The sequence below is a fragment of the Numida meleagris genome, chromosome 3, assembly GCF_002078875.1.
Source record: "Numida meleagris isolate 19003 breed g44 Domestic line chromosome 3, NumMel1.0, whole genome shotgun sequence".
Classification (NCBI taxonomy): domain Eukaryota; kingdom Metazoa; phylum Chordata; class Aves; order Galliformes; family Numididae; genus Numida; species Numida meleagris.
Window position 1 is genome coordinate 35962620 of NC_034411.1, and position 22529 is coordinate 35985148.

The following is a 22529-nucleotide window of genomic DNA, read 5'->3' on the forward strand; positions in this document are numbered from 1 at the left end:
TGGGATTCAAGAACATTTGAAAGTTACATTTAATTCCAGTGTCTAATTACTTTTTTAATCTTCATTTTAAAAAGCTGTTGAAATAAAGGTCACAAAATGCTAACTATAAATTTCCCAGGTCATTGCTTTTCAATGACTGTTGCTAGAATGAGCAAAACAGTTATGACTACAATACAGATTAAATATCTTAAAATATGTTTCCACTCCTGCTATGCTAGCAAACATGAACATCACAAGGTGTAATGATTTAGTAGATGTTTTTCTGTGGCTCAGTATGACCACTGAGATTATATAAGAATCTCTTTTAAATACTGTTGTTAGCAGTAACAGCAATGTTTGACATATCTTTTTAATCAGCTAATGACTTAATTACAGGGAACACTGGTAGACATGGTGGCTTTTTTCCATAGCGTAGCACAAAGTAAGTCATCATAAGTTTAAACCTTCAAAATGCTGAACAGATAAAAGCTAGCTTTATTTGTCTTGGAGACAGATTTTCCCTTAATTTTGTGAAAACAGAACACAGAGGCTGAGTGCCTTCCCATCTTGGAGTCGTTGTCCAGCTTCATCATCTGTCAGATTTCCCTACAGTCACTCTTACATTTGGCTCTCGGTATTATACTGCACCCCTAACAGTAGTAACATTGAGCAAATTATTAGCAGCTTAACAAATTAAGCTGTTTGGGTCTGAACACTTTGCTTTGTTTACATATTGTGCCTGTTCTAGTCAATATTAATCTGAAGCATTTGACAGTTTACATTGTAAACCATGGTGGCTCATATAGAAAAAAGCCAATGTTAACACTCTTATTGTCTCCTCTGCAAGAAATCTAGCCAGAGGAAATTTTAGCACATGGAGTAATAGCTCCAAATTGGCAAGAGAGATTACTGTAGAGACAGTTCAGATAGCCAAGGATTGACCTTGACTAGTAAAATATCATTTTGTATTCATGGATAAACTTCATCATGGACTGCCTTGCTGGCAGTGCCCGAAGCTGTGCCTGGGTGGATAAACAAGTAGTTAACCAGGAAAACGAGTGTCACTTGAAAGAACGTGTTGCAAGCACTTGGATGAAGCAATGCTTAGAGAAGAAGATAAGAGAGCAACATCTGTTTGTAGCTGTAAAAAGAGTTTTGCCCTGGGCAAAGCCATGGATTGACACTGAATTATGAAGCATCAGGCCCATGCCATAGGGCATGGCAAAAGGGACACAGCAACAAAGGTGCTGCCCTGGACATGGGGAGGCAGATCTGTTACAGAAATCTGGACAGGAGATAAGAGCAGAGGAAGTTTGGAGAAGCTGCCAGGAATCTGATGATCTTAGAAGCAGCTGTCTTCTCCCCCAGACAATCCTTCTGAAAACAGGATAGCTGCTTATAAGTGTAGCTCTTCTGCTAGTGATATACTAGTGAAATACAGAAGCTGTATTTTAACAGCTGATTTTCCAGAGATCACCAAAACCCACTGAAATCCATACCAAAAATAAATAAGAATCTCCGTTTAGCACGGGCTGAATGACAAATAGCCATTACAGCTGAGTTTGCTGAGTTAGAGGAGAATATATTTCAGAGGTCAGTTAGTTGATTTAAGCTGTGCTCGCTCACCACGGAAGAGGTTAAATTCAGTAGGAGATTGATGTAAGCACTGCTCTTCGGAGTTAAATGCGTTCATTTAACAGATGAAATTGCCTTCATTATCTGTGGCTTTTTTTAAGTGAGGCTATACCATTCCTCCTCTCTCTCTTTGCATTGGTGTTGACAGCTGCCATTGTTTACAGGAAGCATTAGGGGAGAAGCTAAGCTGCAGACCCAGCAGCACTCCTCAAGGTCAGCTCTTACGTAGTAGTTGTCTATAAGCAGCATTGTGTATACTCCGTCAAGGTCCACGGGCTTTTCATTCCTGGCAACTGCCATTTTCTGTTAGCAGTAATTGGGAAGTAAATCAGGGCCTTATTATATATCAAGCCATTGATTCAGAGCTTCACTTCTCCTACTCCTTTTGGTTTGTATGAGCACTGAGAAGCTATTAGTATGAATTTCATGTTAGTACATAAGGATACTTGGATATCGCAAAGGAGCACTGGAATTCAAGGGCAGAAAAAATAGAGCACAAAGAAACACATGCATTTTAGGGATTTAGATTCAACAGAGAAACCCAGTAAGAGACAACTATGTGAAATACATGGAGTTGAACAAATTAAACAATTACACTAAGATTAAACTCCTTAAAGCCATCTGTAACAGTTAAATTTGACCCATGTTGGTAGTATTTTGCATTAACATTAAGCTGCCCCAGCTGCCCTTCCCTGTTCCCTGTTTGAGACTTCTGGTGAACTGTTCATAGCTGTAGGGTCTCCTGTGCTGGTCTGCGGCCTGTCTCTTCTCATTCCATGCCTGCACTGCTCTGCAGTGCAGCTGCCATGGCCCCTGTTCAAGGCCCCTCCTGTCAGAGTAGATCTGCATTTCTTTATGCTACATTGTTGTGTTAGTTGTAAATATCTTGTTCTACAATAAAACGTTATTTTTTACTTGTTACTATTGCCTACATAAAAAAATTTGGTTATTACTGAAAGAAAAGCAAATTTATTACAAAGAAAAGCAACTGTAAAGCAAATTAGTCACAGCCTGGTCATTGGGAAAATCTGTGTTACAGCCAAGCCAAATGAAAGCAAAGCTGCAGTCCACAAGTCCATAGAGGGCAAGCTGACAATCCTTGGTCATCAGGCCTTGCAAATTCACTACAAAGCCTGTGACTTGTGACTTGCAATGGCAATGCTTTCCCGGCATTTGCTGTTTGTAACACTTAAGAAAGAAGCATGTTTGGTTTCTGTGTGCAATGCTGTTATGGCATCCCACCAGCTCATTCCAGTGCCTCCATTCCTGTCTGTATTTATATTTATGCCGACACTTTCTCTTTTGAACTAGAAGCAGTGTAGTTCTTTCTCCAGCTGCAAAATGTCAGGGAAGACTTTATTCTGAAGCTGTAGACGTCTTGGGCAGAGACAAAGTGTGGAAGGTTAAAGCTGAAAAGGAGGATATAATGAGTAAGGAGTACTTTCGGTTAGGAAACTTAAATAACGTTCTGCAATCTTGCTACCTGCAAAAGCTGTAATGAAACATCTTCAAAGTCAGATTTGCCTTCTGAACTCATGCTGGGAGTTTAGCCTGTTATATATGAGAATATATTCTTCCAAGTGGAGTACAGGGGCTGACTTTGCAGAGGTAAAAATTGGGGCAGGCTTATACCTGATGTCATTCTTTAAAAGTCACATCATTGCTGAACCCCGTGTTTAAAAATGTCTGCTGTAAGATCAGTCGATAAGTCTGATTATTCAAGTCTGAGGGAATGATGTGTTCTTTGCAAAGTCAATGTGGAGTTACTATATACTGTGCTCTGTTAGGGTTATCTTAGGCTACAAAAGACTAATGAGGATGCCATCATTTTCTTGCAGGAGATGCACCCTTCAGTTTCAGTGACAAAAGAGCTGGAAACTTAACTGTTTTCTTCACTCTCAACTGTGAAAGTGTCCCGCAGGCAGAAAGTACTGCTTGATTCAGTGCTACAGTATTGAGAAACTGTGCTTTTTTCAATTTTTAATGTCTTAAATCTGAGATAGAATGGTATTCCCTCAACTCTTTTCTATCAAGAAGCTGTGGCAGCTAAACCAAGACCAATGGGTTGTCATCTGTCAGTGGAGAGCTGTTATAAAGCCTTCACAGGTAGCATTTTGCTGTCAGCTGCATCACAGGTGTCATGAATTGAAGTATCCTGCAGAGTGAATTTTCCTCACTGAACTACCTCAATGCTGCTCAGCAGCATGGATAAAACCAAATTTTCACATCCTAAGCATGAAGGACTGTAAGCAGAGACTTATTTACTCATGTCATGAGAAGGCAGTAGTGGAAGGGACAGAGATAGGATCCAGAGCCAGAGGGAGGATGTGGGGAACCACTTTTCCTCTCCTGCCACTGCTGGGTGATCAGAAGGTGGATCAGCAGCAGTTGGTGAGTCTTGAGTTCCCTCTCTTTCTCCTCCACATCCTCCTTTTCCCTTTCTTCTCCCTGTTTTCCCTCTGTCCCTTCAATATATCCCATCCTACGTCATACATTGGCAGCAAGTGGTGTGTGCCCTCCATGGCTATCCAGGACTTTAGCAAGGTAAAATAGGCACCAGGACCACAGATGTTTCAGTGCCCTCAGGCAGTTCTGCCTCTGCTCAGTCTGGTGTCAGAGCTCTGGGAGAAGATGGGCAAGCTGGGGAGCAGCAGGGAGCCAGAGAAGGAGATAACTGGTGGAGTTGTGCTTTGCCATCCTCGAGACAGATACATCAGCTGGCCACAGCACAAGAAACAATGGATTTCAGCAAAGCTTTCAATTATGTTTCTCACAGTATCCTTCTGGACAAAATAGTCAGCATATAGTTAGACAAAAACACAGTGTGACGGGTGATGGGCTGGGCTCAAAAGGGTTTTAGTAAATTAGGTTACATCAGGCTGGCAGCCAGTCACGAGTAAGGTTCTGCAGGGCTCTGTTTTAGGGCAAGTTCTCTTCAATCTTTTCATCAATGACTTGGATACAGGACTTGAAGGTACACTAAATAGGTTTGTGGATGACACTAAATTGGGAAGAGCTGTTGACTCCCCTGAGGGTAGAGAGGCCTTGCAGAGAGATCTTGACAAATGGAGGGCTGGGCAACCACCCATGAATTTTGCACTTGTGAGGGCATAACCCTGAATACATGTACAGATTGAGGGATGAGAGGCTGGAGAGCAGCCCCATGGAAAGGCATCTGGGGATTCTGGTTGAATCTGAGCCAGCATTGTGCCCTAGCAGCCAAAGGGCCAACCATACCCTGGGGTGTACCGGGCCCAGCACTGCCACCGGGGAGGGCAGGAGGTGTCCGACTCTACACTGCACTGTGCAGCCTCACCGTGAGCACTGGGAGCAGGTTTAGGTGCCGCAACATAAGAAGGACATAAAACTATAAGAGAGCATCTCAAGGAGAACTACAAAGATGATGAAGGGTCTGTAGGGCAAGGTGTATGAGGTGCGGCTGCAGTCCCTGGGTTTGTTCAACACAGAGCAGAGGAAGCTGAGAGGAGGCTGCAGCTCCTCACAGGGAGAGGAGGGGCAGTGCTGAGCTCTGCTCTGTGTGACAGTGACAGGGCCTGAGGGAACAGCATGGAACTGTGTCAGGGGAGGGGTAGCTGGGGTGTTAGGAAAAGGTTCATCAGAAGATGATGGACATGGAATGGGCTGCCCAGGGCAGTGGTCATGGCCCCAAGTGCCGAAGTTCAAGAATAGTGTAGACAATGCTCTCAGAAATATGGCTTGAATTTTAGCAAGCCCTGTGTGGAATCAGGAGTTGGACTCGATGACTGTTGAGACCTTTCCAACTCAGGATGTTCTATGATTCTATGATTTTGTGTGGCTGGGACAACTGAAACCTACCTTACACTTGTAGTGAAAAGATCCCACTTCATTAATGAATTCTGACCTGAAAGAAAGCTAGTATTTTCTCAGGACTTTGGAAGTCACCAGTACCCCCCTCCATTTAATAATATCTGCAATTGATTTTAAAGCATGGGTCCTCTGTCACTTCCATACTTCCTCCTCTTCTTTGCCCCAGTCAGAGGCAAGTTCTACTAAAGCTGATTTTGTGGCCTTCTTTTTTGTGGGTGATCTTGACACGTCAGGAAAATAAGTGTTGTTAAAAACATTTTTAAAAAGAGGCTTTGAACTTATGCTTTTGTCCTCTGTAATTAAGTGTGCCAGGAGGAACATAGCAGTCAAGGACATGAGAGGTAGACTTGAGTGACAGATTCGAAAAGGTTTCTTTTAGTGTAAAAACTTCCCAGTTATTATCCAAAAATCTCCTCCTCTTAGAAATACTAAATGGTGGTCAGTGCAAGCTTACAAGCGTAATGGAAAAGGAGAACAGGAAATGTTGCTTGAAGGTTTCATTAATGTGTCGAGCTCTTTAACAAGTCAGCATTTGAATCTATTTATCAACCTGACAGCTTCTTCCCTCATCAGTCTCACTGGTGACATCATGTTTACTTCTTCATTTCTGAGAATTTAACATTAATGCAGCGAAACTGGTGTAAAAAGTGACGGTGTGGGGAATAATGGAGTTAGTGGAAATGAAATCTTTCATTGATTTTTCTTGAAAGGAAAGGTGACCCTATTCTGTGTGAAGCTGTAACCATGGTAGCAGATCTAGTCACTGGGAGAAAAATGCTGCTGCTTTTACAGTAGGAGGTAGAAATGGACACTCTGAGCTGAACGTTTTCAAGCCCATGATTGGTTGCTTGAGACATTTTCATTTAATAAGCTTTGACTTTGAAGATGGATTGTGCTACTGTATTTCTTACAGAAAAGAAGTCTGTGGGAAGAGAACACTTTTGGTAATTGGGCCACACCAGCACTGAGAAGCTGAGGGACACCTGTGCTGGAAGAAAGCTGAATCCCTGATGATAACTGATCTAATAACAGCTGTCAGAGATACAACAGGGTATCCCAGATATGTAGGGACCAACTATTACTTAGATAAAGGACCTTTACATTACTGGCTGCGCAAAGGGGCCTTGAAGCATTAAAAAAGTGTCTGGATATGTAACCAGCAATTCAGGCCATGGGCAGGGTGGGGCACTTTAAGTCTCTCAGGTGCTTTAGAAGAACTAATTCTCATTATTATCTGGGAAAGAAGACAGCACGGATAGTGAGCCAGGAAGGTCAGCTTGATTGCCTAAACCCGGACAGAAAATCTATGTCAAAGCTAGTGCTGGAAAGCATGACTCAAAATCCCGATCCTGTACCAGTTGCCCCTGCAGCTCCCAGAGTACCCTCCCAAGCCGTACAGACATGGTCACTGTATGTGCAGCTTCTTTCTGAATTCTGGAGACATACCTACACATGGAGACATACCTACTGGAGACTGATTGGTCCCGATCCAGCCCCTGGGTGCTTGCTCCAGTTTGTACCACAGCTAAGCACAGTGTAATTCGGCACTTTTGGGCATACTTTCTCCTTCACAGCTGTAGTAGGATCTGGCTGAGGACTGACACCCATGAAAAATTTAGCTCCTCTGTGTTCTCCCCAGACTTGCCACAGACAGTGTTCAAAGCTTTGCTGAGCACTAGTACGTAAACAAGGAGGGCCAGCATGCTCATTCTTCATCTTAAAGAAAAAAAATGTTAGCAGTAGACTTGTATTTGTGAGGTACAACTGGTTGCAATCTGCATAGGTAACTGATTCCTTCTTGGTTTTAATATCAGTGATATCTAAAGCCCCATGTTTTTGTTACTTTGGGACAGTTACTAGGAAAAAAAAAGACAGGGAGCCAAACTACTACCTGGTATATTTTTAATTAGGATTAGTGTACCCCTTAATATATAACAATGATGGCATCACAAACCAGTGTGTAGTCCTGCAACCCAAGAGAAATGTTCACTGTTATATTAAAATATTATACCTACTAGGAAGTGTGTAATCTGATCAAGAAGAGTTGACAAAAATCAGAAACAGAATACTTGTTTTGTAGCAGCACTTTGATTCAAAAAGCATTTGTAATCCCTGCTGTGCTAGATAGCCACTGTAAAATTAAAAACACTCGTCCTTGTAACGCTAGGTAAGAGACTGAGTGGCACAGTTACAAGCTGATGCTTCTGCTTGTTTTTGCTGGAAGCTGCCCTGTAGAAGTAATCCCTGCAATAATGTACATCCAGCTAGAGTATACAGGAAAAAAGAGAAAACAATACGCAACTTAAAATGTAACCTTCAAATATAGCAATAGCAGGAACTCTGCTAACTGTGACAGATGGGCATACTGCATGCTTTTCCCAATGGGTTATATGCTTTTTGTGCATAATATCAAATGTTCCATTTTTAAATCTGGGCATTTAATCTCAAGCTTTCTTACTGGTTTTACAAAAAGCTGTCACCTTGTTTATACATTCTGGAAACAGGATTGACATAAGACTTGCTCCAGAGAGGCCAACCATGTTTCCCATGGAGCCATTAAGAAATCTTTCCATCAGCAGACTGAGTAACTCTGGTTGCTTACCTGTCCATACTCCAACAAAGACACCCAGTGGGTTTTGTATCTACAACTCTGTTACACAGCGTAGTGCAGGCTACTGACTGCAGTGACGGAATGGTTCCCTCAGCTGACTCAGCCTCTCCTGGTTTTGGACGCCATACTCATACTGCTGTGAGCTTTTGTGATCCTTCCCATACCACCCCTGAAGGGGAGCCACATTTACTGTGGTAAGCACTAAGCACTTGCTATATGAAGCCCTCAGGGGAGCTTAAGTTGCACTGTCTGAATCTCCTTAGCTGTGTGGGAAAGTAACTTTCAGCAGGAAATAGGGGAAAAGAGAATCTGTTTCAGTAGGCACTGAGGAGTAAAAGAGTTCAAAAAGATTGATTTGAGGATAATGATAAAAGGACAACAGCAGAGGTCAGAGAAAAGGGCAAGTGTGAAAGCTAGAGAATCAGAGGATGAGAGAAAAGGAAATTACAAAAATATAGCAAGCACTTTAATGATCTCAGTTGTGAGCTTCAAAGGAGGGGAAGGATCAGACTTCCTTTGGTTTTGGGTCATTGCTAGAAGACTTCACTCAGATCCTCAGAAGATGAATTTTCCATCTTGACACCTAACAAGTAATTGTGCAGACTGACTGGCAAATGTTTTTTTTTTCAGTAGACTCATCTGCTGTTGGGGTTTTTCTGGCACCACTTTTTGAGTAGAAATTGGAATAGAAATAGACACAATATAGCAGATCTCTGCTTTTCTCTCTTCCCTTTTGTGTGAAACCCGGTTCTTCCCACCTCAAAAGTAATTTTGGTTCTGTGTGGGGAATACATATATTCACAATAGTAAATAATAAATAGGATTGGGGAAAGGGAAGAACAGTCACATAGAGACAGGAAAAGAGAAAAGAAATGAAAAGAACACAACCTGGTCTCTGGAGGAGAGTATCCTGACAGTAGAGGACATCAGAAAAAAAAATAAATGAAGCAATATAGTTTGTTTTTGTATGATCTAAACAGAACTAACAAGGCATATTTCTAAATGACCAAAGAAGCTTGTTAGAAGCCGTTCGCAAGGCTAACTTTTTGTGAGTCAGATTAGCATATTGAAAAGGTATAATAATATTCCCAAAAGGCGATTAAAATTTACAGTTTTGCAGAAATTTGTTTCTTTTTTTTCGGTGTTGTGATCAGCTGCACTTTGTTGCCACATTGCACTAGAAGGTTATTGATTGTGAAGCCGCATAACGTATACACGCCTTCTAGTGGTATATGTAGCTCAAATGTCATTTGTAAAATCTTCATTTTGCTTAGCAAAAGTAGTGCTTATGAAATGTTCGTGAAATGTTTTCATGCAGAGAGCTCAGAATAGTCCACAAAATGCTCTAATGCACTGTGATCTGGATAAACCATACTATTAAAAAGTTCTTTGGGCTTTGATATGGCTCAGTTTCAAAGTGGATGGTAAATATCAGTGAGTATGTGCATATGCATGTGTGTATGTGTGCAGACAGAAAGGAAAAACAAAGATACATACACAGAGGGCAAAAGAAAATGGAATAGAACATGGGCCTTAGTCATGGAGCTGTATCTGTTGAGTTACTGTGCCATATTAGATATTTTATGCAAAAATTCATATTCCAAAAATGCTAAGCACTGCTTCTAATAAACAAATGTTCTTCAGATCAAAAATGCATTAAACTTCTAAAACCTCTTAGGAGATGCCTGCATTTCCCTCACTGCCAGCTGTGTGGACAATCTAAGCAAATGGGTGATCAACAAACTAATGAGAAAGTCTTTTGATGGAAGTGACAGAGCTGAACATCCACATCGACAAAAGCCTGAGGCAGGTGCCTGCCTGAGCACACAGAATGCATCTACTTCAAAAACAAGGCATAGAGTGAGCAAGCTAAATCATAAACTACTTCAGAACTGGCCTTTGTTACCCACATTTTTCTTTGCCTCCTTTCTCCTTCTCTCCTCCCTTTCACCATGTGTTGTATTTATTTAGATGGAGGATTCATGTCAGTGAATGGTTTCATCATATTTAAAAAGAAGCTGTATCATAAAGGGAATGGCAACTTTTTTTGCTTCTTTAATTAACAGGCTAACATCTTCCCTACTTGTGATTCATGTTGAAGATCTCAAATGCTAAATTACAGTATATATAAAAAAATCCTACTGTACACAAATTAGAGGGTGAAGACTGCTGTCAGTAAGGATAGGAACTTGAAGAGAGCTATAAATCCAGACTTTTGAGGGTGTTAATAATGTGTTCACGGGTTACGCTAAGGAATTACAGAGGAATGCTAAACTACAGCTGTAGGATAATGAGTAACATTTCAGCTCAAAATCATGTAGGTCATTGTTTTGCATTCTTTATTAGCTATCTGCTCGTTCTTCCATACAACTCAGCAAGGGTGCTCTTTGCCAAGGTTGCGTTGTACCAAACACTCTGTTGTGCTCATCATTTTGCCTCATGAACAGTAATACCCCAGGGAAACCTTTTTTTCAGTCACCTCCTTTCTTGTATGAACATGTGGCTTGAATGCTGAACATCCTTTCTTGTCCAGTTACCTTTATTCCTGTTCTGATTAGAAATGCAGGCAAATGTCAAAGACATTAAATTGTTTTCAAATAAGAAGCTAAACACTGAGCATTGTTCAAGGTCTGCTGGTTTCCTTCAGCAATGTCCTTTACCTGACAGTGAAGTGAGGTCTTCCACAGACAGGGCTGCACTGAGAGCTGTCACATAGCAGAAGAGGAGGACTTCATGATGGGCTGGGGCTGAAGATACCCATTTGTCATGCTGCAACATGTATTTTTGAAGTGCTGAGGAGATCCAGAGAGTGTTTTCTTGCACTCTGTAGTTCCTGCCTTCAGACTGCTCCATTATGTGGAATATAAATACCGCTGTATCGCTAGGAAACATATCAAACATTGCAGTGGGGCTAAGTCTGATAGTAATGATGCCCTTTATTTCATATAATCTTGGAAAGTGAATAGTGTGGTACTTCAGTATTCCTCTTCTGAGAATATGGCTTCAGTTTCTTGCTTTCAGGCTACATAATCAATTGCATTTATAGTTTCATAGGAACGAGAAGAGGACGAAATTGAATAAGTAAGTCAGAGTAAGATTTTTGTCCATGGTATTTACTATGTGTAGTATTACATGGTTGTAGTAAGCCTGTACCTGTGCAGGGGGTTTCACCAGTGCTCATCCTGTCTGCCCTTCTGGCCAGCTGCCAACATCTGACTGCAGCTGGCAGGCCAGAGGAGCACATTAGAAGAAGGGAAAGAGAAAAGCTCAAGAAGAGGGCTCCAGGACAAGACTGTCACTCATTTTCCATTCTTCTGTCTTCTTCAGCAGCTCCTCCACTTTCTTTTTACATGAGTTTACTTCAAATTCCAGTCCCAGAGAAAGGAAATTTAGTAATAGCCTTCATGAAGAAAGAGCTTCACTGTGTTGAACATCTTTTGATTTCTCTCTAAATTTAGCTCTCTTGAACCCTGTGAACCAGCAGGCATGAAAGCCATCCAGCAGCAGGGTCACGGCGTTACTGCTCTCTTCGAGAATATCAGTGCATCTGAAAATCTGTCTTCTCCTTTAATCCTGCCTCCCCTTTTCTTTCATGATTCAGTATCAGGGAATCAAAATGCCAAGCAGAATATTCAGTAGCTAATAGGTGGAAGGATCAGCAAAATAAAATAACTAGGATCAGTGGGAGCCAGCTAACCTTATTCTGTGAGGAAATATGTGAGTGGATGTATTAGTAGACAAAACAATGTTTGGTTTTTGATTAGGTGTACTGCCCTGAACTCACTGCAATCATTTAGGTGGAAAACAGCATAGGATTTTAAAAACAGGACAGTGACAGGAGGAAGATTTTGTTTTCCCCAGGGCAAACCTGAAACTTTGCATGTGCCTGCATATATATAATTCCCTTTCTGTGACTGGGAGAGCGGCCAAATGAAAATGTTTTCATGGCAAGTGTAATTAAAAAAATTGCTTACTACCTGAGCAAGTCTCACCAGATGCCAGTGAGTACCAACGAATATCAATCAAGAAAATACTTGCTCAAATAACATAATAAATTAACTAGCTAATTATATTGGATACATGTCATCCTTGATCAAAATAATACGTCCCTCAAGATGTCCTGGCTGAAAAGTGGGAGTCAGCCAAACAAAAAACATGACTGCACTATGTAACCTTGGGATCCATTCTAGGAGACAAATAAAAAGTCAATGATCTCATAAATCTTCTTTCGAAGTACATACATATTTCAAATTTAAAATTGAAAGAATAAAAAATTTGTATAGGATATTCCTAATGCAAGCAATGAAACGGTGGAGGTCTGAAAGAGAAAAGGGGAGCTACTGTTCATTCCCCTGGATAGAAACCTCTAGTTATGTTGGCCCAGAAAGGCTGTTTACTTTCAAAAATGCTTTTCAGTGGGGTGATGTTTGATAAAGAAGGAACACTATCACAGATTATTATAAAAACAGTTTGAGACTACTGAACCCCTCTGTTTTTCCCATACAAGACAATTACAGATTTTTTTTCAAAGAGAAGGCTACAAAGCTGAGAAGGAGGAAAGCCAGGCAGGTGTAGAGGGAAGGCTTTGCCAGAGCATCTGGCTTAGGGCCTCCAATTTCATCAATGTGCCACAGGAAGTTAAACCACAAGAGTCCATAGCTTCTAACTTGAGAGATGAAGAGTATGCTCTTTGTAAGAGTCTAAACATTAGTGTTTCTATACAGCAGTGCAGTGTAGAAGTATCCAAATTATCACAAGGACTAGGTTTAGTTACGCTGTATGTTTGTGGGCCTACCTGCATCTGGCCTCCTAAACCAACCGAGACAGAAGGCCACAGTGTATAAAGACTAGCCCAAGTCTCCCAAACAGATTGGGATCTCTAGAAATTATGCATATTAGGATACAATGGAGGTGCCCAATGAGTGGCTTGGGAGACTTCAAGTCCATTCTCAAAGTAGCTCAAGAATTGAGGGACCAGTTGGACCTTTATTTTCTTGGGAAATTAAATTTTAAATATCATGAATTACCACACTGCTTCCAAACATTCGCCTCAAACCTTGTTCTGTCAAGGATACAGGGTGAGCTAAAAAACTTCTAGTTTTGCTGTGGTGGTGTAACAACATTTCCAGCACGCACAGCTACTTAGTTTACAGTGGAAGATGTTGTATGTTTGACTACTTGCTTTGAACATAAAGCTTATGGATCTGAAGTGAATAACATCATTTTGAGGTCAGAGCTATTGAACCAGAAAGCACTGGGAGTTAGACTTACATAGATACTGCAAAGCAAGCTAATTTGGCAAAGATACAGAGAGGTCTTAGAAGAATATCTGCAGAGGAATTTTCAGATTACTTTTAAAAAGTGTTGGCTGGAACACAGATAACTTTTATCTGGAAATTTATTTCCATGTACAAAGCTAGGACAATAGTATACTATAAAAGGATATGAAAAAGTGGACTTTGAGGAAGCAAAAGTTCTGTTCAAAGTAAAACAGGTAAAACAGAAAGTGGACAGTGGTTTGCCATCTTTGAGCTGGTGACTATGTAAATGCTACCCAGGGCTCCTTGACACAACTGAGAAGCCATTGCAGGCACTTCAACATGCAAGCAAACCTGCCTGGAAATGCCACAGGAGCAGCAGCACTCTGCTGCTGACAACCCAGCAAGGGGAATGATGCTGAGGACACACTGCTGGGGAGATGTTTTTACTCCTAAAAAACTACCGGTCTGAAAATCATTACACCTGATTCTAATTTACATTTGAGAACTTTTACACAGTGTGAAGGGGCCCTAAAAGTTGTGATTTACATTCATACACACTTCAAGGGCCTTCTATATTGCCAGGGTACCCAACAGAGCAGTAACATACAACCTCCATGAAAGTGGAGATTGGGCGTAGTCACCCAAAAATGGACATCATTTGGGAGACCTGGATCCAGTTGGTGTTGGGGGAGGGAATGAGACCTGGACAGCCAGAGATGACAAGAATGAGTGCTGTATAAAACCATGACCATGAGGCTATGTCCTTTGCACATACTCTTCCCTTTTTTTCCTCTTTCCTCCTCTGTTTGTGCGTCTGTTGCAGCAAAGATACTCCGCTTTAAGTAACAGAAAAAGAGAGAGGAAAATGATTTCATCATGATTTCATGTGATTTCCCTGGGTAGGTAAAAATAAAGTCGTTAACCAGGTGACCATGCATGAATGTCACAGAAGTGACAGCACCAACTCCTCTGTGCTTTTCCTATATATGCAGAGCTGAAAACAGCCGATACGATGTTGGCCTAAGATTTTATCTGTCGATATAAATGTTCTCTCAATGACAGTGAAACAACCTGGCAACACCCATGAAAATGCCAGATCAGGATCTGGCATGGAAGACATTACATCAAGAACAGCTAGAGATAATAGGGAACTTTTCCATAAAAACTTATGTGGAGAAGATTTCACTGGGGAGAGCAGGAGACTGATTGGGTATGGCTCAGAGGGCGCAGGATGAGACTAGGTACCAGGAGGAGATAGAGTGCAATTGATGTCCCATGCAGAGAACGTGCATGTCCCCTTCTTCCCTCCTATATGTAAGAGCTAAGTTGTTTTTTTGTTTTGTTTTGTTTTGTTCTGTTCTGTTTTGTTTTGTTTTTCTGGAATTTTGAATCTGGTACCCAGATTTTTTTCTGGTTTTGAGGACACTGGATACTCTGAGATAACACTAATGCTCACTGTCACTGTCTCATATGCCTTTTTTCCTTCTGCTCCCAATACTCCAAATATATGTCCAGTCATATATTTTCTTTTGTTTTCCCTATAGGATCAAAGCCTCTGTTTTTTTTCATGAAGCTGAACTTACACACTCTGGCCAATACTAGTGAGAAAAAAACGTGATGATTGAGAGTAACTGTGTAAAATTATTTTTCAAAGTACTTCAGTAGTGTAAGGGCTAAGGGAGGTAATAAAAACAGCTCATAGATTTTGTTTTGTTTTGTTTTTAGTCAAGAAAGAAAGAGCTCCTCTCTGATCAGAATCCTGTCTCCGTACCCTTTTTGTCCTCAGAAGAGTTTCCCAGGTGTAGCTGGGAAAAGACCTGGCCCAAGCAGGCTTTCAAACAGAAGTTAACAGAGTGTCTAATAGATGGATCATGTAAAATCACTTTGTGATTGCTGTTGCTTTTTAAGCCCACAGTCATGAGTAATCCCTCATTTCCTTCCTTTTATCTTCCACAGGATATTACAAGACAGACCAGATTGCCAAGAGAGCAAACGAAGGGATGGCACCAAAAGCAGCTGCCAAGTTTGGATTCCTCAGATAGGAACAGTCTGATCAGCAGCAAAGCCCAAAGAAATATTTGGCTTTGAGTCATTTTCTTTAGCACCATGGGGAACAGAAAATAGAAGAGGGAGAGCAGTGACAGAGAGCTGCAGATGATTCTGGTGCCTGTTTAATTTTTTTATACAAAGCAATTTAATTGTGAAGTAGAATTTTTTCATGTACATTACATAAGAGAGTTACCCAATGTGATAAGCACATATTAGGTATTTACTAAATGCCCAAATGATATTGGCCACATTAAGAATACTGCTACCTCAAAGACAAGAGCATCTTTTACAGTTTAAATTTACAGATATCTGAAAAGGAGAATTATTTCTATGCTAGATGAAAGCAGGGCCATGCAAAGACTCAATCAGCCTATTTGTTACAGAAATGTGAGTGCGTAGTTCAAAACTAAACTTCCTAATTTATACGGGTGACCTGCAACTTTACGATTTGTTCATTCCTTTCTGTTTTTATCTTTGATGTCTGGTTTGCACTTTCTAAAGAGGCTCAGGAGATTAGTGGAGCCTTGCTGTTTCAGGTCTGAATGGCCTTGTAAAGAGTTAAAAACAGACCGAAGAGATGCTTCCAATGATCTTTTTAACAGCCATATAAGTTGTTTCAATGCTTGTATGACACTAAGTGTGTGGAGTGGAAACTTTCCAGTTTTTGCAAGAGTTGGCAGATAGAAAAGCTCCTTAATAAAACAGCAACATATTTTTCTTTCAGATTTGCAGTTTCTAAATGTCACTCTTTTCTTACTGATTTATAAAGATCTTTTCATACCAGACAGAACCAGAGCAATACGTACACATGAAATAGATATTCTATACTTCAAAAGTAATGCCTTTTCCCTTGATAGAATCAAAAATTATGATGAAACACTGAAAATTATGTCTGCTTTACACAATTGTATTAAATAAATCAAATGGTTGGATCTTTCTGAAAGAGAACTCTTCTAATTCTATGCATAAAGTGGCACAGTGCACTGAAGAGAAAGGATGCTAATTTACAGACACTGTTGACCATACATTTAATTTCTGTAAAAGGTTGTCTACTAACTGCATAATTTGATAAAACTGAGTAAATAATGCACCTGTGCTATTTAGTGAAAGGTACACTTTGGAATTACTTCCTGACATGTAACTTGAACAGTTTAATACCTCAAGAAATTGCATGAAGTGAAGAAAAATCTAGTAATAACCGTACTGTAAATAAGATTTTAATTGAACGGAGCCAGAAAAGACAGTCAAATAGCAGTCTCACCCCTGCTGTTTCTCCTGAAGACAGAGACAGTATTTAGTGGCCACACTTGAAAAAGTCAATACTTGAGGGACAAAGGTGAAAATTTAGAGAAACACAATATTTTCTCTTTATTCAGAACAGAAGCAGACCCTCATTTTGATACAAACTTCGGGGAGTTCTGGAGTTATCCCGTGCTCCTGGGCTGCAGGTGTGAAACTTCCAGAGCTGTATGAGTCACTGTGGTCAGTCATGCAATTTGCACTTGGCTCTGTTATAAATAACTCCTACTGGCAGTGATGCTCAGCAGATTTGCAGGTTTCGTGAATTTTAAGGTCCTAGCTGAGCCAACAGCTTCACCTGTGCCACTGTAGACACCAACACTGTCTATTTTTCCAGATGGAAGAATGCTGCTCTTGCATCACCCATTGCTTGCCTTGCCTGCTTTGCAGTTTGTGCCTTCCAGTGACTGGGAAGTTTGGTTTGTTGCAGTTAGCAGTTTACTGCCTCCTGTTTTCCCATATGTGGAAAACTAAACAAAATAATAAAAGAATACTCTTTTGCTGCAGGAGAAAAGATAAAGCTGTGGGAATTGCAGCATCACCTGAACTTTGCTTCCTTGACATGCGTACCTAAAAAGGCTGCCTGAGCCGCTGATTTATGGGGGGACGTTAGAACTTGGGAAGTTCTGGCATGTTCTCGGGGGAGCTGTTTCCTGGAATGTTGTCAGATTGTGGCTGAATACGTTCTAAAGAAGAATTCTTTTTATAACCACACTGCTCACTTATAGGGAGAGCATCACGGAAGAGCAGTCCTTTATGGAAAACTCTCAAGCTCAGTAAATATATGTTTTTAACCATCCATAAAGCAAAATCAAAACAGGGTAGAAGCTGGCTACTTAAAACATACCAGCTAGAGGTAATTTCAGGCATGGACCAAAAACTAGACCAGAGTATGAAGGGATCTGAAAGAATGTACAGTAATCAGCATTTTCCAATAACCTTATTTATTAATCTATTAATATATTTACTTATTTACCAAAAAGGCAGAAATTAGGAAGGACTGAAATTTGAGGAAGGAAATAAGATACTTGCTGGCATCCCTAAGACAGTTTTTAGCTGCTATCGATGGAGTTTTTATACTGATATCACGTAAGTAACATCTTGAGCATCATATGGGGGCATGGTGAGATGGTGAGAACCTGCCAGTTTAACCAGTGCTACAAACATGACCGAAGTTTGCTGAAGTAGAAGAATAGAGCCCATAGCCTACTTTGAAGCAGATCCCCTTGTAAGGACGTGCCACATCAAAGATGCTCTGAGCTGTTCTCTAACAGGGATAACAGTCCTGCACACAGGCAGTTTGGTCATCCACAGACTGTGCTTGGAAGTCATCCTCACGTAGTGGGCACACTGGGATGCAGCTTGAGTTGACCGTTAGCTAATTAAAAAGAATTCTTTGTGTAAAGCTTTTGCTTTTCATGTCAAGCAAAAGCTGATCCTGTATTGAAGAAGAGGTTTGAGTTTTTCAAAGAATCACGTTGAGATGATACTGAAATTGCTCCACTTGTCTCAGTTTCTTGCATTGTTAGAGCATCAGCTATTTGTCTTAATACTTAATATTAATTATTTAGTATATAATAATATCATTTGTCTTAAATGAGCAGCTTGTACTCATTCTCTGCAGATCAGCCTTGAATGGAAACAAAGAAAATGACCACCGGGACCTCTGTGAGCTAGAACGGTGTCCTACAAGCATAGATCTCATCCACAGCTACACCTGACTCATTTTTGGTTGTATAAGCTGAAGAAGACAGAGGTGGACATTAGTGTCAATCCATACTGTGCCACACCAGAGTCAGGTGTTGTGTCCTGGACAATACTTTAGGCAGACTTCTGAATGCAGCAATTGCAGGCATCCTGCAGGCTTTCTTCAAGTAAATTTACTTGTAGAAGGGGACATTTTGCATGGCTGCCTGGACAATAGTGACATTGGTGAAACATATAGTAAGGCAGCATTTGATACATGCTCCAAAACCTTTGAAACCAGTGGAACTGGACCCAGCACAGCAAAGCACTTCAAACATGCTACATTCTACAGAACATCTACTGGCAAAGGATAAGCATATGAAGATTTCATAGAGTGAAAGTACAGTCAATACCCAAAGTATTTAGATGAAATTTAAATACAGTATATTAAATGGCTTTGCAAGGCCAAATACATATATATTTTTTACAAGTATGATACATTTTAGACAATTCACATGACTGAATTCTGTAGGTGGTACTGAAGTTTCTCAATAATCTGAATTAAAGGAAGGAGAATGACTGCAGACAGGGCCAGAGATGGTTAATTTAGATGCAGAGCTTGGCCTCAGTACAAGGTTGAATTTGAAGATGTAAACAGAGTAATTGCCAGTGTGAAATAGAACCATATATAATAGTTGGATATGATAATTTAAGATGTAATTTTGGATAATAAGGGTGTTTTCAGAGAGCAGAATAGCAGTGAATGTCTTTCCACTTTGGTGCACCACAATGCTATTATCATTTCCTGCAGTTTTTTAATGAAGTATCTACAATAACTATTTCTGTGTCTTTGATTAAATTCATAAAAAGACACTAAGAAAATAAAATTACAGGAAATAATGGGGATCACGGCAAAAAAGAAAACATGGACGATTTTTTACTATGACTAAGGATGCCTCGCAGTGGGTGAAATGAAAATAAAGTGAAAATAAGGAATTAGTAAATCTCTTCTTCAGAGGCACTTGCTGAACAATTCATTTCCTAAATGGCTGCTGACGAAGAGGCGTGAGCAGTGGGTCTGTCATGGCATAGCTGTTTTGTCTCTGTATTCTGGTTAGTTGTAATTGTGATGCTGTAATCATACTGATCGTGGAAGTAATTGCACTAAATGTGCCTTTTCACACTGGAGCTTCTGCTGGTGGTATGGCTGACTGGCAGCGTGAGTACAGATGTGACTACCATACCCCAGCAATCACAGATGTGAGCTAATCACTAACAAAAAGCTGCTCAGCTCCCAGCCCCAGCGAGAGATTCCTTATTGCTTGTGTGGGTTTAATTAGGGCATCCAAATAGGAAGCCCTGAAACTTCTCCGAGATGTGAATAAGATGCAGGTCTGTGAAGAATTGAAAACTCATTATTCAATTAAAGGAAAGGAAATATAGCTGCGAGGGTTATCACAAGCAGATTGGATCAGGTGCTTTTGTTTTATGCTTTTCTTGCATATTTTTTTCTCATGTCAAATGGCCAGACCAGGAGGGACAGTCTTCCAAACTGGAAAAGAAACCACAGAAAATGTTTTGTTTAAAGAAGGAAAAAGGGACTGAGATTTCAGACTGATGATTTTCAGAATTAATCTGTCTACAAAAGATTTTAGTACTTTTTTAATCGAAGAAAATCTAGAGACACTGTCTTGATTCTGCTTAATTCTTGTAGTGACAGACTTTCATCTGGAAGGACTATTGCCTTTCGTCTAGACTTGAATTGTTGTGCTCCCAGCTACCGGGAGAAAGGAAGTTCCCCTTCACACTGAGGCACAGCAAAAACATCCTGAAAGAGCTCCAATGTAATTGCCAAATTCTGCCCTTAATTACCCTTCTGTACTTGCACTGATTTCCACAGGGATCAGAAAGCCTGCATTTCTAATGCTGAAATGTCCATGTAGGTTTTTCTTCAATTAAATGGAATGTATACCCACGGATTTTTCAAAGATTAAAATGTTTTCAGTCACTTCAGGCTACAGCACCATTAGCAAATAGTGTAGAGTAACATGAATGGAGCAGCAGGCTGGAGCAGCTGGGGCTGAGGCCTGGAGAACATCTGAGGGGTTGCTGCGGAGCAGCTTTGGCCTTGCCCCACTATGTGGCATTACTGTGGTCTCAGAAGCCGAGGAAACCGCCAGCCTCAGTGGGAGAGATAGGGGCTGGGAAAGGAGGGACAGTGAAAGAAGAAAGGGAGACAGAGGCAAGCCATCTGGAAGAGTTCATCCACACAGGGATGGCAACAGAGAGGAAAGAATGGAAAAGATAGTGGTGAGGGGATGCCTCCATGGAACAAAGAAGAGCTGTTCTCGTGGAGGACTGGCAGCAAGTGTGGAGGTGCAGATGACTTTGCACAGTACAGGGAGAATTTGGGGTTAGCAGAAGATGACTCGATTTGGTTAAAGAGTGTTGGGCAGGTGGATGCTTATTCCACACATGCCAGTGCATTCCCTCACTGGTTTAGAGCCTCTGATTCCACAAGGGAATAGTATTCACTGGCTGAGCATCTGGAGCAGGTCTTTATCTGCATGAAATTCAGGTTCTGTTTACCGACAGCATGCAACCAGCACATGGTAAGAGGGGACAGGTGGGGAACCATTTCACTGCTGCTCTGAGCTAAAACACAAATGTAGGTACACTTTAAAAACTTGACTGAGGTCTGGTAAGACTTTGTTATAGAACTGTCAAGGATAATTGTTCTGGAGGCAAATGCTCTCCTTTATTAGGGGACAGATGACAAATATAGCATTTATCATCTTGTTTGTAGGATACCCCATGTCACTGTTAGTGCTTTCTCAGCTAATCTAGCATTGTAAATGGTATTTAAAGTGTCTATAATGCTTCTGGAAGGTATTTGGTCAGCAATGCTAGAGATTAGGTTTTTCTGCCTTCCAGGAAAGTTTGCAAAATACACACATTACTCATGAGTCACTGAAGACCTGAAAAATCACTTGTAGTGAAAGAGATGATACATTTTGCTGCTGCATCATATTTTGATGTTATGTCAATACTTGCATAAGAACAGGTATCATTTATTGCAGAGATCTTACTATATATATTTCTCTTTGGGAAATAAATACACACATTGTCTGTATTATATATGTAAAATATTGAAAAGCCATCAGATTAAAATTCCTTTCTGTCCCATATGACTTACTGTTAATGATGACTCAGATGGGACAGCCGCTAGATACCAACTCCTGTGTCATGTGCTCTCACAGAAGACAAAAATCCTGCATTTCCTTTGAAAGCAGCTCTTCTGGGTGGTACCACAGGATCTACCTAAACTTTCAAGGCTGAAGCACATCTTTTACCTTCTACGAGTGTTCTTAAAACTGCTTTGCAGAAGTTTACCATTGCATTAGCTTCCACATTGCCCAGCTAAGTGTGATCCACAGGGTTCCCTTGCAGTATTCTGACCCTTTCTTCTATAACAGATGTGTTATTCATATTCATTTGCCAAACATACATAAGATCACACGTTCTCATGAATTTACTTGACCTTTAAGATGCTAAACCATATGCATGTTCAGTGACTAATGTGGCACGATTCCTTTGTAAACAGAGTTTTCATTTGGCTTGCAGTCAAAGCACCTGAATTAATTCTAGCACCTTGGCTTGACAGGAAGATGTAACTGTATTAGTTTCTCAGTTTTGCAAAAACACTTTTATTTAGGTCCAAATAATGCTCAAATTCCAAGCAGCTCAGTGCCCACATAAGACCTCCTCTGTCATCCTGAGGATTAATTTTAGACAGAATGTCAGCTACTAATTAACACTAAGGATCAGACTAGTTGTAGTTTTTCCAAACTGCTGAATTAATATGGTGTTAGCCTTGGTGAACTGCAATGAAAACACATTTTATATGGTACTGTAAATTGCGTGCAATGCCTCTGTAACAAGAGTTCACTTCTCTTTCTTCAGAGGCATAATTAATGCCAAAACTCAGGGAAAAAAAAAGTATGCGAGTTTAAAATGAAGAGACCAGCTATGCTTTCAACAGCTTTTGCCTTTTTTGAGTTCTCAAGGGACCCTCCTAAAATCGGCATTAATGAATGACAGAAATGTAGGAACAACTTTTTGCACCGGATGAACATTAGCAAAGACCTCAGGACCAGGAC